The sequence below is a fragment of the Hyperolius riggenbachi genome, chromosome 2, assembly GCF_040937935.1.
Source record: "Hyperolius riggenbachi isolate aHypRig1 chromosome 2, aHypRig1.pri, whole genome shotgun sequence".
NCBI classification, from domain to species: domain Eukaryota; kingdom Metazoa; phylum Chordata; class Amphibia; order Anura; family Hyperoliidae; genus Hyperolius; species Hyperolius riggenbachi.
The window spans coordinates 155,033,354-155,043,274 of record NC_090647.1 but is presented as its reverse complement, the minus strand read 5'-3'; the positions used below and the strand labels follow the sequence as shown (position 1 = coordinate 155,043,274).

The window sequence follows — 9,921 nt, the reverse complement described above, 5'->3', positions numbered from 1 at the left end:
TGGGAAGCCTCACCTTCAAGGCGCCGAAACGGCGCCTTGGAGTTTGCCTGCGGCCACACTAAGCCGAAAGCGCCCGCTCTCGTCAGATCGCGGAAGCTAAGCGGCTTCAGGCCTGGTTAGTAGCTGCATGGGAGACCGGCTGTGAACCCCAGGTGCTGCAGGCGTTTTTTTGGGTTTGAGGCCCAATGGCTATGAGCACGCGTGGGAAGCCTCACCTTCAAGGCGCCGAAACGGCGCCTTGGAGTTTGCCTGCGGCCACACTAAGCCGAAAGCGCCGGCTCTCGTCAGATCGTGGAAGCTAAGCGGCTTCAGGCCTGGTTAGTAGCTGCATGGGAGACCGGCTGTGAACCCCAGGTGCTGCAGGCGTTTTTTTGGGTTTGAGGCCCAATGGCTATGAGCACGCGTGGGAAGCCTCACCTTCAAGGCGCCGAACCGGCGCCTTGCAGTTTGCCTGCGGCCACACTAAGCCGAAAGCGCCCGCTCTCGTCAGATCGTGGAAGCTAAGCGGCTTCAGGCCTGGTTAGTAGCTGCATGGGAGACCGGCTGTGAACCCCAGGTGCTGCAGGTGTTTTTTTGGGTTTGAGGCCCAATGGCTATGAGCACGCGTGGGAAGCCTCACCTTCAAGGCGCCGAAACGGCGCCTTGGAGTTTGCCTGCGGCCACACTAAGCCGAAAGCGCCCGCTGTCGTCAGATCGCGGAAGCTAAGCGGCTTCAGGCCTGGTTAGTAGCAGCATGGGAGACCGGCTGTGAACCCCAGGTGCTGCAGGCGTTTTTTTGGGTTTGAGGCCCAATGGCTATGAGCACGCGTGGGAAGCCTCACCTTCAAGGCGCCGAAACGGCGCCTTGGAGTTTGCCTGCGGCCACACTAAGCCGAAAGCGCCCGCTCTCGTCAGATCGCGGAAGCTAAGCGGCTTCAGGCCTGGTTAGTAGCTGCATGGGAGACCGGCTGTGAACCCCAGGTGCTGCAGGCGTTTTTTTTGGGTTTGAGGCCCAATGGCTATGAGCACGCGTGGGAAGCCTCACCTTCAAGGCGCCGAAACGGCGCCTTGGAGTTTGCCTGCGGCCACACTAAGCCGAAAGCGTCAGATCGCGGAAGCTAAGCGGCTTCAGGCCTGGTTAGTAGCTGCATGGGAGACCGGCTGTGAACCCCAGGTGCTGCAGGCGTTTTTTTGGGTTTGAGGCCCAATGGCTATGAGCACGCGTGGGAAGCCTCACCTTCAAGGCGCCGAAACGGCGCCTCGGAGTTTGCCTGCGGCCACACTAAGCCGAAAGCGCCCGCTCTCGTCAGATCGCGGAAGCTAAGCGGCTTCAGGCCTGGTTAGTAGCTGCATGGGAGACCGGCTGTGAACCCCAGGTGCTGCAGGCGTTTTTTTGGGTTTGAGGCCCAATGGCTATGAGCACGCGTGGGAAGCCTCACCTTCAAGGCGCCGAAACGGCGCCTTGGAGTTTGCCTGCGGCCACACTAAGCCGAAAGCGCCTGCTCTCGTCAGATTGCGGGAGCTAAGCGGCTTCAGGCCTGGTTAGTAGCTGCATGGGAGACCGGCTGTGAACCCCAGGTGCTGCAGGCGTTTTTTTTGGGTTTGAGGCCCAATGGCTATGAGCACGCGTGGGAAGCCTCACCTTCAAGGCGCCGAAACGGCGCCTTGGAGTTTGCCTGCGGCCACACTAAGCCGAAAGCGCCCGCTCTCGTCAGATCGCGGAAGCTAAGCGGTTTCAGGCCTGGTTAGTAGCTGCATGGGAGACCGGCTGTGAACCCCAGGTGCTGCAGGCGTTTTTTTTGGGTTTGAGGCCCAATGGCTATGAGCACGCGTGGGAAGCCTCACCTTCAAGGCGCCGAAACGGCGCCTTGGAGTTTGCCTGCGGCCACACTAAGCCGAAAGCGCCCGCTTTCGTCAGATCGCGGAAGCTAAGCGGCTTCAGGCCTGGTTAGTAGCTGCATGGGAGACCGGCTGTGAACCCCAGGTGCTGCAGGCGTTTTTTTTGGGTTTGAGGCCCAATGGCTATGAGCACGCGTGGGAAGCCTCACCTTCAAGGCGCCGAAACGGCGCCTTGGAGTTTGCCTGCGGCCACACTAAGCCGAAAGCGCCCGCTCTCGTCAGATCGCGGAAGCTAAGCGGCTTCAGGCCTGGTTAGTAGCTGCATGGGAGACCGGCTGTGAACCCCAGGTGCTGCAGGCGTTTTTTTGGGTTTGAGGCCCAATGGCTATGAGCACGCGTGGGAAGCCTCACCTTCAAGGCGCCGAAACGGCGCCTTGGAGTTTGCCTGCGGCCACACTAAGCCGAAAGCGCCCGCTCTCGTCAGATCGCGGAAGCTAAGCGGCTTCAGGCCTGGTTAGTAGCTGCATGGGAGACCGGCTGTGAACCCCAGGTGCTGCAGGCGTTTTTTTGGGTTTGAGGCCCAATGGCTATGAGCACGTGTGGGAAGCCTCACCTTCAAGGCGCCGAAACGGCGCCTTGGAGTTTGCCTGCGGCCACACTAAGCCGAAAGCGCCTGCTCTCGTCAGATCGTGGAAGCTAAGCGGCTTCAGGCCTGGTTAGTAGCTGCATGGGAGACCGGCTGTGAACCCCAGGTGCTGCAGGCGTTTTTTTGGGTTTGAGGCCCAATGGCTATGAGCACGCGTGGGAAGCCTCACCTTCAAGGCGCCGAAACGGCGCCTTGGAGTTTGCCTGCGGCCACACTAAGCCGAAAGCGCCTGCTCTCGTCAGATCGCGGAAGCTAAGCGGCTTCAGGCCTGGTTAGTAGCTGCATGGGAGACCGGCTGTGAACCCCAGGTGCTGCAGGCGTCTTTTGGGTTTGAGGCCCAATGGCTATGAGCACGCGTGGGAAGCCTCACCTTCAAGGCGCCGAAACGGCGCCTTGTAGTTTGCCTGCGGCCACACTAAGCCGAAAGCGCCCGCTCTCGTCAGATCGCGGAAGCTAAGCGGCTGCAGGCCTGGTTAGTAGCTGCATGGGAGACCGGCTGTGAACCCCAGGTGCTGCAGGCGTTTTTTTGGGTTTGAGGCCCAATGGCTATGAGCACGCGTGGGAAGCCTCACCTTCAAGGCGCCGAAACGGCGCCTTGGAGTTTGCCTGCGGCCACACTAAGCCGAAAGCGCCCGCTCTCGTCAGATCGTGGAAGCTAAGCGGCTTCAGGCCTGGTTAGTAGCTGCATGGGAGACCGGTTGTGAACCCCAGGTGCAGCAGCCGTTTTTTTGGGTTTGAGGCCCAATGGCTATGAGCACGCGTGGGAAGCCTCACCTTCAAGGCGCCGAAACGGCGCCTTGGAGTTTGCCTGCGGCCACACTAAGCCAAAAGCGCCCGCTCTCGTCAGATCGCGGAAGCTAAGCGGCTTCAGGCCTGGTTAGTAGCTGCATGGGAGACCGGCTGTGAACCCCAGGTGCTGCAGGAGTTTTTTTGGGTTTGAGGCCCAATGGCTATGAGCACGCGTGGGAAGCCTCACCTTCAAGGCGCCGAAACGGCGCCTTGGAGTTTGCCTGCGGCCACACTAAGCCGAAAGCGCCCGCTCTCGTCAGATCGCGGAAGCTAAGCGGCTTCAGGCCTGGTTAGTAGCTGCATGGGAGACCGGCTGTGAACCCCAGGTGCTGCAGGCGTTTTTTTGGGTTTGAGGCCCAATGGCTATGAGCACGCGTGGGAAGCCTCACCTTCAAGGCGCCGAAACGGCGCCTTGGAGCTTGCCTGCGGCCACACTAAGCCGGAAGCGCCCGCTCTCGTCAGATCGTGGAAGCTAAGCGGCTTCAGGCCTGGTTAGTAGCTGCATGGGAGACCGGCTGTGAACCCCAGGTGCTGCAGGCGTTTTTTTTGGGTTTGAGGCCCAATGGCTATGAGCACGCGTGGGAAGCCTCACCTTCAAGGCGCCGAAACGGCGCCTTGGAGTTTGCCTGCGGCCACACTAAGCCGAAAGCGCCCGCTCTCGTCAGATCGCGGAAGCTAAGCGGTTTCAGGCCTGGTTAGTAGCTGCATTGGAGACCGACTGTGAACCCCAGGTGCTGCAGGCGTTTTTTTGGGTTTGAGGCCCAATGGCTATGAGCACGCGTGGGAAGCCTCACCTTCAAGGCGCCGAAACGGCGCCTTGGAGTTTGCCTGCGGCCACACTAAGCCGAAAGCGCCCGCTCTCGTCAGATCGCGGAAGCTAAGCGGCTTCAGGCCTGGTTAGTAGCTGCATGGGAGACCGGCTGTGAACCCCAGGTGCTGCAGGCGTTTTTTTGGGTTTGAGGCCCAATGGCTATGAGCACGCGTGGGAAGCCTCACCTTCAAGGCGCCGAAACGGCGCCTTGGAGTTTGCCTGCGGCCACACTAAGCCGAAAGCGCCCGCTCTCGTCAGATCGCGGAAGCTAAGCGGCTTCAGGCCTGGTTAGTAGCTGCATGGGAGACCGGCTGTGAACCCCAGGTGCTGCAGGCGTTTTTTTGGGTTTGAGGCCCAATGGCTATGAGCACGCGTGGGAAGCCTCACCTTCAAGGCGCCGAAACGGCGCCTTGAATTGCCTGCGGCCACACTAAGCCGAAAGCGCCCGCTCTCGTCAGATCGCGGAAGCTAAGCGGCTTCAGGCCTGGTTAGTAGCTGCATGGGAGACCGGCTGTGAACCCCAGGTGCTGCAGGAGTTTTTTTGGGTTTGAGGCCCAATGGCTATGAGCACTCGTGGGAAGCCTCACCTTCAAGGCGCCGAAACGGCGCCTTGGAGTTTGCCTGCGGCCACACTAAGCCGAAAGCGCCCGCTCTCGTCAGATCGCGGAAGCTAAGCGGCTTCAGGCCTGGTTAGTAGCTGCATGGGAGACCGGCTGTGAACCCCAGGTGCTGCAGGCGTTTTTTTGGGTTTGAGGCCCAATGGCTATGAGCACGCGTGGGAAGCCTCACCTTCAAGGCGCCGAAACGGCGCCTTGGAGCTTGCCTGCGGCCACACTAAGCCGAAAGCGCCCGCTCTCGTCAGATCGCGGAAGCTAAGCGGCTTCAGGCCTGGTTAGTAGCTGCATGGGAGACCGGCTGTGAACCCCAGGTGCTGCAGGCGTTTTTTTGGGTTTGAGGCCCAATGGCTATGAGCACGCGTGGGAAGGCTCACCTTCAAGGCGCCGAAACGGCGCCTTGGAGTTTGCCTGTGGCCACACTAAGCCGAAAGCGCCCGCTCTCGTCAGATCGCGGAAGCTAAGCGGCTGCAGGCCTGGTTAGTAGCTGCATGGGAGACCGGCTGTGAACCCCAGGTGCTGCAGGCGTTTTTTTGGGTTTGAGGCCCAATGGCTATGAGCACGCGTGGGAAGCCTCACCTTCAAGGCGCCGAAACGGCGACTTGGAGTTTGCCTGCGGCCACACTAAGCCGAAAGCGCCCGCTCTCGTCAGATCGCGGAAGCTAAGCGGCTTCAGGCCTGGTTAGTAGCTGCATGGGAGACCGGCTGTGAACCCCAGGTGCTGCAGGCGTTTTTTTGGGTTTGAGGCCCAATGGCTATGAGCACGCGTGGGAAGCCTCACCTTCAAGGCGCCGAAACGGCGCCTTGGAGTTTGCCTGCAGCCACACTAAGCCGAAAGCGCCCGCTCTCGTCAGATCGCGGAAGCTAAGCGGCTTCAGGCCTGGTTAGTAGCTGCATGGGAGACCGGCTGTGAACCCCAGGTACTGCAGGCGTTTTTTTGGGTTTGAGGCCCAATGGCTATGAGCACGCGTGGGAAGCCTCACCTTCAAGGCGCCGAAACGGCGCCTTGGAGTTTGCCTGCGGCCACACAAAGCCGAAAGCGCCCGCTCTCGTCAGATCGCGGAAGCTAAGCGGCTTAAGGCCTGGTTAGTAGCTGCATGGGAGACCGGCTGTGAACCCCAGGTGCTGCAGGCGTTTTTTTGGGTTTGAGGCCCAATGGCTATGAGCACGCGTGGGAAGCCTCACCTTCAAGGCGCCGAAACGGCGCCTTGAAGTTTGCCTGCGGCCACACTAAGCCGAAAGCGCCCGCTCTCGTCAGATTGCGGAAGCTAAGCGGCTTCAGGCCTGGTTAGTAGCTGCATGGGAGACCGGCTGTGAACCCCAGGTGCTGCAGGCGTTTTTTTTGGGTTTGAGGCCCAATGGCTATGAGCACGCGTGGGAAGCCTCACCTTCAAGGCGCCAAAACGGCGCCTAGGAGTTTGCCTGCGGCCACACTAAGCCGAAAGCGCCCGCTCTCGTCAGATCGCGGAAGCTAAGCGGCTTCAGGCCTGATTAGTAGCTGCATGGGAGACCGGCTGTGAACCCCAGGTGCTGCAGGCGTTTTTTTTGGGTTTGAGACCCAATGGCTATGAGCACGCGTGGGAAGCCTTACCTTCAAGGCGCCGAAACGGCGCCTTGGAGTTTGCCTGCGGCCACACTAAGCCGAAAGCGCCCGCTCTCGTCAGATCGCGGAAGCTAAGCGGCTTCAGGCCTGGTTAGTAGCTGCATGGGAGACCGGCTGTGAACCCCAGGTGCTGCAGGCGTTTTTTTGGGTTTGAGGCCCAATGGCTATGAGCACGCGTGGGAAGCCTCACCTTCAAGGCGCCGAAACGGCGCCTTGGAGTTTGCCTGCGGCCACACTAAGCCGAAAGCGCCCGCTCTCGTCAGATCGCGGAAGCTAAGCGGCTTCAGGCCTGGTTAGTAGCTGCATGGGAGACCGGCTGTGAACCCCAGGTGCTGCAGGCGTTTTTTTGGGTTTGAGGCCCAATGGCTATGAGCACGCGTGGGAAGCCTCACCTTCAAGGCGCCGAAACGGCGCCTTGGAGTTTGCCTGCGGCCACACTAAGCCGAAAGCGCCCGCTCTCGTCAGATCGCGGAAGCTAAGCGGCTTCAGGCCTGGTTAGTAGCTGCATGGGAGACCGGCTGTGAACCCCAGGTGCTGCAGGCGTTTTTTTGGGTTTGAGGCCCAATGGCTATGAGCACGCGTGGGAAGCCTCACCTTCAAGGCGCCGAAACGGCGGCTTGGAGTTTGCCTGCGGCCACACTAAGCCGAAAGCGCCCGCTCTCGTCAGATCGCGGAAGCTAAGCGGCTTCAGGCCTGGTTAGTAGCTGCATGGGAGACCGGCTGTGAACCCCAGGTGCTGCAGGCGTTTTTTTGGGTTTGAGGCCCAATGGCTATGAGCACGCGTGGGAAGCCTCACCTTCAAGGCGCCGAAACGGCGCCTTGGAGTTTGCCTGTGGCCACACTAAGCCGAAAGCGCCCGCTCTCGTCAGGTCGCGGAAGCTAAGCAGCTTCAGGCCTGGTTAGTAGCTGCATGGGAGACCGGCTGTGAACCCCAGGTGCTGCAGGTGTTTTTTTGGGTTTGAGGCCCAATGGCTATGAGCACGCGTGGGAAGCCTCACCTTCAAGGCGCCGAAACGGCGCTTTAGAGTTTGCCTGCGGCCACACTAAGCCGAAAGCGCCCGCTCTCGTCAGATCGCGGAAGCTAAGCGGCTTCAGGCCTGGTTAGTAGCTGCATGGGAGACTGGCTGTGAACCCCAGGTGCTGCAGGCGTTTTTTTGGGTTTGAGGCCCAATGGCTATGAGCACGCGTGGGAAGCCTCACCTTCAAGGCGCCGAAACGGCGCCTTGGAGTTTGCCTGCGGCAACACTAAGCCGAAAGCGCCCGCTCTCGTCAGATTGCGGAAGCTAAGCGGCTTCAGGCCTGGTTAGTAGCTGCATGGGAGACCGGCTGTGAACCCCAGGTGCTGCAGGCGTTTTTTTTGGGTTTGAGGCCCAATGGCTATGAGCACGCGTGGGAAGCCTCACCTTCAAGGCGCCGAAACGGCGCCTTGGAGTTTGCCTGCGGCCACACTAAGCCGAAAGCGCCCGCTCTCGTCAGATCGCGGAAGCTAAGTGGCTTCAGGCCTGGTTAGTAGCTGCATGGGAGACCGGCTGTGAACCCCAGGTGCTGCAGGCGTTTTTTTGGGTTTGAGGCCCAATGGCTATGAGCACGCGTGGGAAGCCTCACCTTCAAGGCGCCGAAACGGCGCCTTGGAGTTTGCCTGCGGCCACACTAAGCCGAAAGCGCCCGCTCTCGTCAGATCGCGGAAGCTAAGCGGCTTCAGGCCTGGTTAGTAGCTGCATGGGAGACCGGCTGTGAACCCCAGGTGCTGCAGGCGTTTTTTTGGGTTTGAGGCCCAATGGCTATGAGCACGCGTGGGAAGCCTCACCTTCAAGGCGCCGAAACGGCGCCTTGGAGTTTGCCTGCGGCCACACTAAGCCGAAAGCGCCCGCTCTCGTCAGATCGCGGAAGCTAAGCGGCTTCAGGCCTGGTTAGTAGCTGCATGGGAGACCGGCTGTGAACTCCAGGTGCTGCAGGCGTTTTTTTGGGTTTGAGGCCCAATGGCTATGAGCACGCGTGGGAAGCCTCACCTTCAAGGCGCCGAAACGGCGCCTTGGAGTTTGCCTGCGGCCACACTAAGCCGAAAGCGCCCGCTCTCGTCAGATCGCGGAAGCTAAGCGGCTTCAGGCCTGGTTAGTAGCTGCATGGGAGACCGGCTGTGAACCCCAGGTGCTGCAGGCGTTTTTTTGGGTTTGAGGCCCAATGGCTATGAGCACGCGTGGGAAGCCTCACCTTCAAGGCGCCGAAACGGCGCCTTGGAGTTTGCCTGCGGCCACACTAAGCCGAAAGCGCCCGCTCTCGTCAGATCGCGGAAGCTAAGCGGCTTCAGGCCTGGTTAGTAGCTGCATGGGAGACCGGCTGTGAACCCCAGGTGCTGCAGGCGTTTTTTTGGGTTTGAGGCCCAATGGCTATGAGCACGCATGGGAAGCCTCACCTTCAAGGCGCCGAAACGGCGCCTTGGAGTTTGCCTGCGGCCGCACTAAGCCGAAAGCGCCCGCTCTCGTCAGATCGCGGAAGCTAAGCGGCTTCAGGCCTGGTTAGTAGCTGCATGGGAGACCGGCTGTGAACCCCAGGTGCTGCAGGCGTTTTTTGGGGTTTGAGGCCCAATGGCTATGAGCACGCGTGGGAAGCCTCACCTTCAAGGCGCCGAAACGGCGCCTTGGAGTTTGCCTGCAGCCACACTAAGCCGAAAGCGCCCGCTCTCGTCCGATCGCGGAAGCTAAGCGGCTTCAGGCCTGGTTAGTAGCTGCATGGGAGACCGGCTGTGAACCCCAGGTGCTGCAGGTGTTTTTTTGGGTTTGAGGCCCAATGGCTATGAGCACGCGTGGGAAGCCTCACCTTCAAGGAGCCGAAACGGCGCCTTGGAGTTTGCCTGCGGCCACACTAAGCCGAAAGCGCCCGCTCTCGTCAGATCGCGGAAGCTAAGCGGCTTCAGGCCTGGTTAGTAGCTGCATGGGAGACCGGCTGTGAACCCCAGGTGCTGCAGGCGTTTTTTTGGGTTTGAGGCCCAATGGCTATGAGCACGCGTGGGAAGCCTCACCTTCAAGGCGCCGAAACGGCGCCTTGGAGTTTGCCTGTGCCCACACTAAGCCGAAAGCGCCCGCTCTCGTCAGATCGCGGAAGCTAAGCGGCTTCAGGCCTGTTTAGTAGCTGCATGGGAGACCGGCTGTGAACCCCAGGTGCTGCAGGCGTTTTTTTGGGTTTGAGGCCCAATGGCTATGAGCACGCGTGGGAAGCCTCACGCGTGGGAAGCCTCACCTTCAAGGCGCCGAAACGGCGCCTTGGAGTTTGCCTGCGGCCACACTAAGCCGAAAGCGCCCGCTCTCGTCAGATCGCGGAAGCTAAGCGGCTTTAGGCCTGATTAGTAGCTGCATGGGAGACCGGCTGTGAACCCCAGGTGCTGCAGGCGTTTTTTTGGGTTTGAGGCCCAATGGCTATGAGCACGCGTAGGAAGCCTCACCTTCAAGGCGCCGAAACGGCGCCTTGGAGTTTGCCTGCGGCCACACTAAGCCGAAAGCGCCCGCTCTCGTCAGATCGCGGAAGCTAAGCGGCTTCAGGCCTGGTTAGTAGCTGCATGGGAGACCGGCTGTGAACCCCAGGTGCTGCAGGCGTTTTTTTGGGTTTGAGGCCCAATGGCTATGAGCACGCGTGGGAAGCCTCA

General features: G+C 60.4%; 2 non-coding genes and 46 pseudogenes across 2 annotated transcripts; all 48 read left to right on the top strand.

Moving 5' to 3' along the window:
• Positions 1-45: 45 nt before the first annotated feature.
• Positions 46-163, top strand: LOC137550304 (5S ribosomal RNA; annotated as a pseudogene).
• Positions 164-247: 84 nt separating this feature from the next.
• On the top strand, positions 248-365 carry LOC137553858 (5S ribosomal RNA; annotated as a pseudogene).
• Positions 366-449: 84 nt separating this feature from the next.
• Positions 450-567, top strand: LOC137552540 (5S ribosomal RNA; annotated as a pseudogene).
• An 84-nt stretch (positions 568-651) lies between these two features.
• On the top strand, positions 652-769 carry LOC137553402 (5S ribosomal RNA; annotated as a pseudogene).
• Positions 770-853: 84 nt separating this feature from the next.
• LOC137550303 (5S ribosomal RNA) lies at positions 854-971 on the top strand (annotated as a pseudogene).
• Positions 972-1,248: 277 nt separating this feature from the next.
• Positions 1,249-1,366, top strand: LOC137550302 (5S ribosomal RNA; annotated as a pseudogene).
• An 84-nt stretch (positions 1,367-1,450) lies between these two features.
• Positions 1,451-1,568, top strand: LOC137553954 (5S ribosomal RNA; annotated as a pseudogene).
• An 85-nt stretch (positions 1,569-1,653) lies between these two features.
• On the top strand, positions 1,654-1,771 carry LOC137551493 (5S ribosomal RNA; annotated as a pseudogene).
• An 85-nt stretch (positions 1,772-1,856) lies between these two features.
• Positions 1,857-1,974, top strand: LOC137551972 (5S ribosomal RNA; annotated as a pseudogene).
• Positions 1,975-2,059: 85 nt separating this feature from the next.
• Positions 2,060-2,177, top strand: LOC137550301 (5S ribosomal RNA; annotated as a pseudogene).
• Positions 2,178-2,261: 84 nt separating this feature from the next.
• LOC137550300 (5S ribosomal RNA) lies at positions 2,262-2,379 on the top strand (annotated as a pseudogene).
• An 84-nt stretch (positions 2,380-2,463) lies between these two features.
• On the top strand, positions 2,464-2,581 carry LOC137553200 (5S ribosomal RNA; annotated as a pseudogene).
• An 84-nt stretch (positions 2,582-2,665) lies between these two features.
• Positions 2,666-2,783, top strand: LOC137551786 (5S ribosomal RNA; annotated as a pseudogene).
• An 83-nt stretch (positions 2,784-2,866) lies between these two features.
• Positions 2,867-2,984, top strand: LOC137551804 (5S ribosomal RNA; annotated as a pseudogene).
• An 84-nt stretch (positions 2,985-3,068) lies between these two features.
• LOC137553673 (5S ribosomal RNA) lies at positions 3,069-3,186 on the top strand (annotated as a pseudogene).
• An 84-nt stretch (positions 3,187-3,270) lies between these two features.
• LOC137552916 (5S ribosomal RNA) lies at positions 3,271-3,388 on the top strand (annotated as a pseudogene).
• Positions 3,389-3,472: 84 nt separating this feature from the next.
• Positions 3,473-3,590, top strand: LOC137550298 (5S ribosomal RNA; annotated as a pseudogene).
• Positions 3,591-3,674: 84 nt separating this feature from the next.
• Positions 3,675-3,792, top strand: LOC137552318 (5S ribosomal RNA; annotated as a pseudogene).
• An 85-nt stretch (positions 3,793-3,877) lies between these two features.
• LOC137553675 (5S ribosomal RNA) lies at positions 3,878-3,995 on the top strand (annotated as a pseudogene).
• An 84-nt stretch (positions 3,996-4,079) lies between these two features.
• LOC137550297 (5S ribosomal RNA) lies at positions 4,080-4,197 on the top strand (annotated as a pseudogene).
• Positions 4,198-4,281: 84 nt separating this feature from the next.
• LOC137550296 (5S ribosomal RNA) lies at positions 4,282-4,399 on the top strand (annotated as a pseudogene).
• Positions 4,400-4,481: 82 nt separating this feature from the next.
• Positions 4,482-4,599, top strand: LOC137551254 (5S ribosomal RNA; annotated as a pseudogene).
• An 84-nt stretch (positions 4,600-4,683) lies between these two features.
• Positions 4,684-4,801, top strand: LOC137550295 (5S ribosomal RNA; annotated as a pseudogene).
• Positions 4,802-4,885: 84 nt separating this feature from the next.
• LOC137550294 (5S ribosomal RNA) lies at positions 4,886-5,003 on the top strand (annotated as a pseudogene).
• An 84-nt stretch (positions 5,004-5,087) lies between these two features.
• LOC137552613 (5S ribosomal RNA) lies at positions 5,088-5,205 on the top strand (annotated as a pseudogene).
• An 84-nt stretch (positions 5,206-5,289) lies between these two features.
• LOC137550293 (5S ribosomal RNA) lies at positions 5,290-5,407 on the top strand (annotated as a pseudogene).
• An 84-nt stretch (positions 5,408-5,491) lies between these two features.
• On the top strand, positions 5,492-5,609 carry LOC137552058 (5S ribosomal RNA; annotated as a pseudogene).
• Positions 5,610-5,693: 84 nt separating this feature from the next.
• LOC137552317 (5S ribosomal RNA) lies at positions 5,694-5,811 on the top strand (annotated as a pseudogene).
• An 84-nt stretch (positions 5,812-5,895) lies between these two features.
• On the top strand, positions 5,896-6,013 carry LOC137552362 (5S ribosomal RNA; annotated as a pseudogene).
• Positions 6,014-6,098: 85 nt separating this feature from the next.
• LOC137551030 (5S ribosomal RNA) lies at positions 6,099-6,216 on the top strand (annotated as a pseudogene).
• Positions 6,217-6,301: 85 nt separating this feature from the next.
• Positions 6,302-6,419, top strand: LOC137550292 (5S ribosomal RNA; annotated as a pseudogene).
• An 84-nt stretch (positions 6,420-6,503) lies between these two features.
• LOC137550291 (5S ribosomal RNA) lies at positions 6,504-6,621 on the top strand (annotated as a pseudogene).
• An 84-nt stretch (positions 6,622-6,705) lies between these two features.
• LOC137550290 (5S ribosomal RNA) lies at positions 6,706-6,823 on the top strand (annotated as a pseudogene).
• Positions 6,824-6,907: 84 nt separating this feature from the next.
• On the top strand, positions 6,908-7,025 carry LOC137550289 (5S ribosomal RNA; annotated as a pseudogene).
• An 84-nt stretch (positions 7,026-7,109) lies between these two features.
• On the top strand, positions 7,110-7,227 carry LOC137553893 (5S ribosomal RNA; annotated as a pseudogene).
• Positions 7,228-7,311: 84 nt separating this feature from the next.
• On the top strand, positions 7,312-7,429 carry LOC137552078 (5S ribosomal RNA; annotated as a pseudogene).
• Positions 7,430-7,513: 84 nt separating this feature from the next.
• LOC137553150 (5S ribosomal RNA) lies at positions 7,514-7,631 on the top strand (annotated as a pseudogene).
• Positions 7,632-7,716: 85 nt separating this feature from the next.
• LOC137551907 (5S ribosomal RNA) lies at positions 7,717-7,834 on the top strand (annotated as a pseudogene).
• Positions 7,835-7,918: 84 nt separating this feature from the next.
• LOC137550287 (5S ribosomal RNA) lies at positions 7,919-8,036 on the top strand (annotated as a pseudogene).
• An 84-nt stretch (positions 8,037-8,120) lies between these two features.
• Positions 8,121-8,238, top strand: LOC137549805 (5S ribosomal RNA; annotated as a pseudogene).
• An 84-nt stretch (positions 8,239-8,322) lies between these two features.
• LOC137550286 (5S ribosomal RNA) lies at positions 8,323-8,440 on the top strand (annotated as a pseudogene).
• Positions 8,441-8,524: 84 nt separating this feature from the next.
• LOC137550285 (5S ribosomal RNA) lies at positions 8,525-8,642 on the top strand (annotated as a pseudogene).
• Positions 8,643-8,726: 84 nt separating this feature from the next.
• Positions 8,727-8,844, top strand: LOC137552010 (5S ribosomal RNA; annotated as a pseudogene).
• An 84-nt stretch (positions 8,845-8,928) lies between these two features.
• Positions 8,929-9,046, top strand: LOC137550729 (5S ribosomal RNA; annotated as a pseudogene).
• Positions 9,047-9,130: 84 nt separating this feature from the next.
• LOC137550284 (5S ribosomal RNA) lies at positions 9,131-9,248 on the top strand (annotated as a pseudogene).
• An 84-nt stretch (positions 9,249-9,332) lies between these two features.
• LOC137553964 (5S ribosomal RNA) lies at positions 9,333-9,450 on the top strand (annotated as a pseudogene).
• Positions 9,451-9,550: 100 nt separating this feature from the next.
• Positions 9,551-9,669, top strand: LOC137550159 (5S ribosomal RNA). Its single transcript, XR_011026893.1, has one exon. It is a non-coding gene; the product is annotated as a 5S ribosomal RNA (ribosomal RNA).
• An 83-nt stretch (positions 9,670-9,752) lies between these two features.
• Positions 9,753-9,871, top strand: LOC137555952 (5S ribosomal RNA). Its single transcript, XR_011028616.1, has one exon. It is a non-coding gene; the product is annotated as a 5S ribosomal RNA (ribosomal RNA).
• The last annotated feature ends 50 nt before the right edge of the window (positions 9,872-9,921 follow it).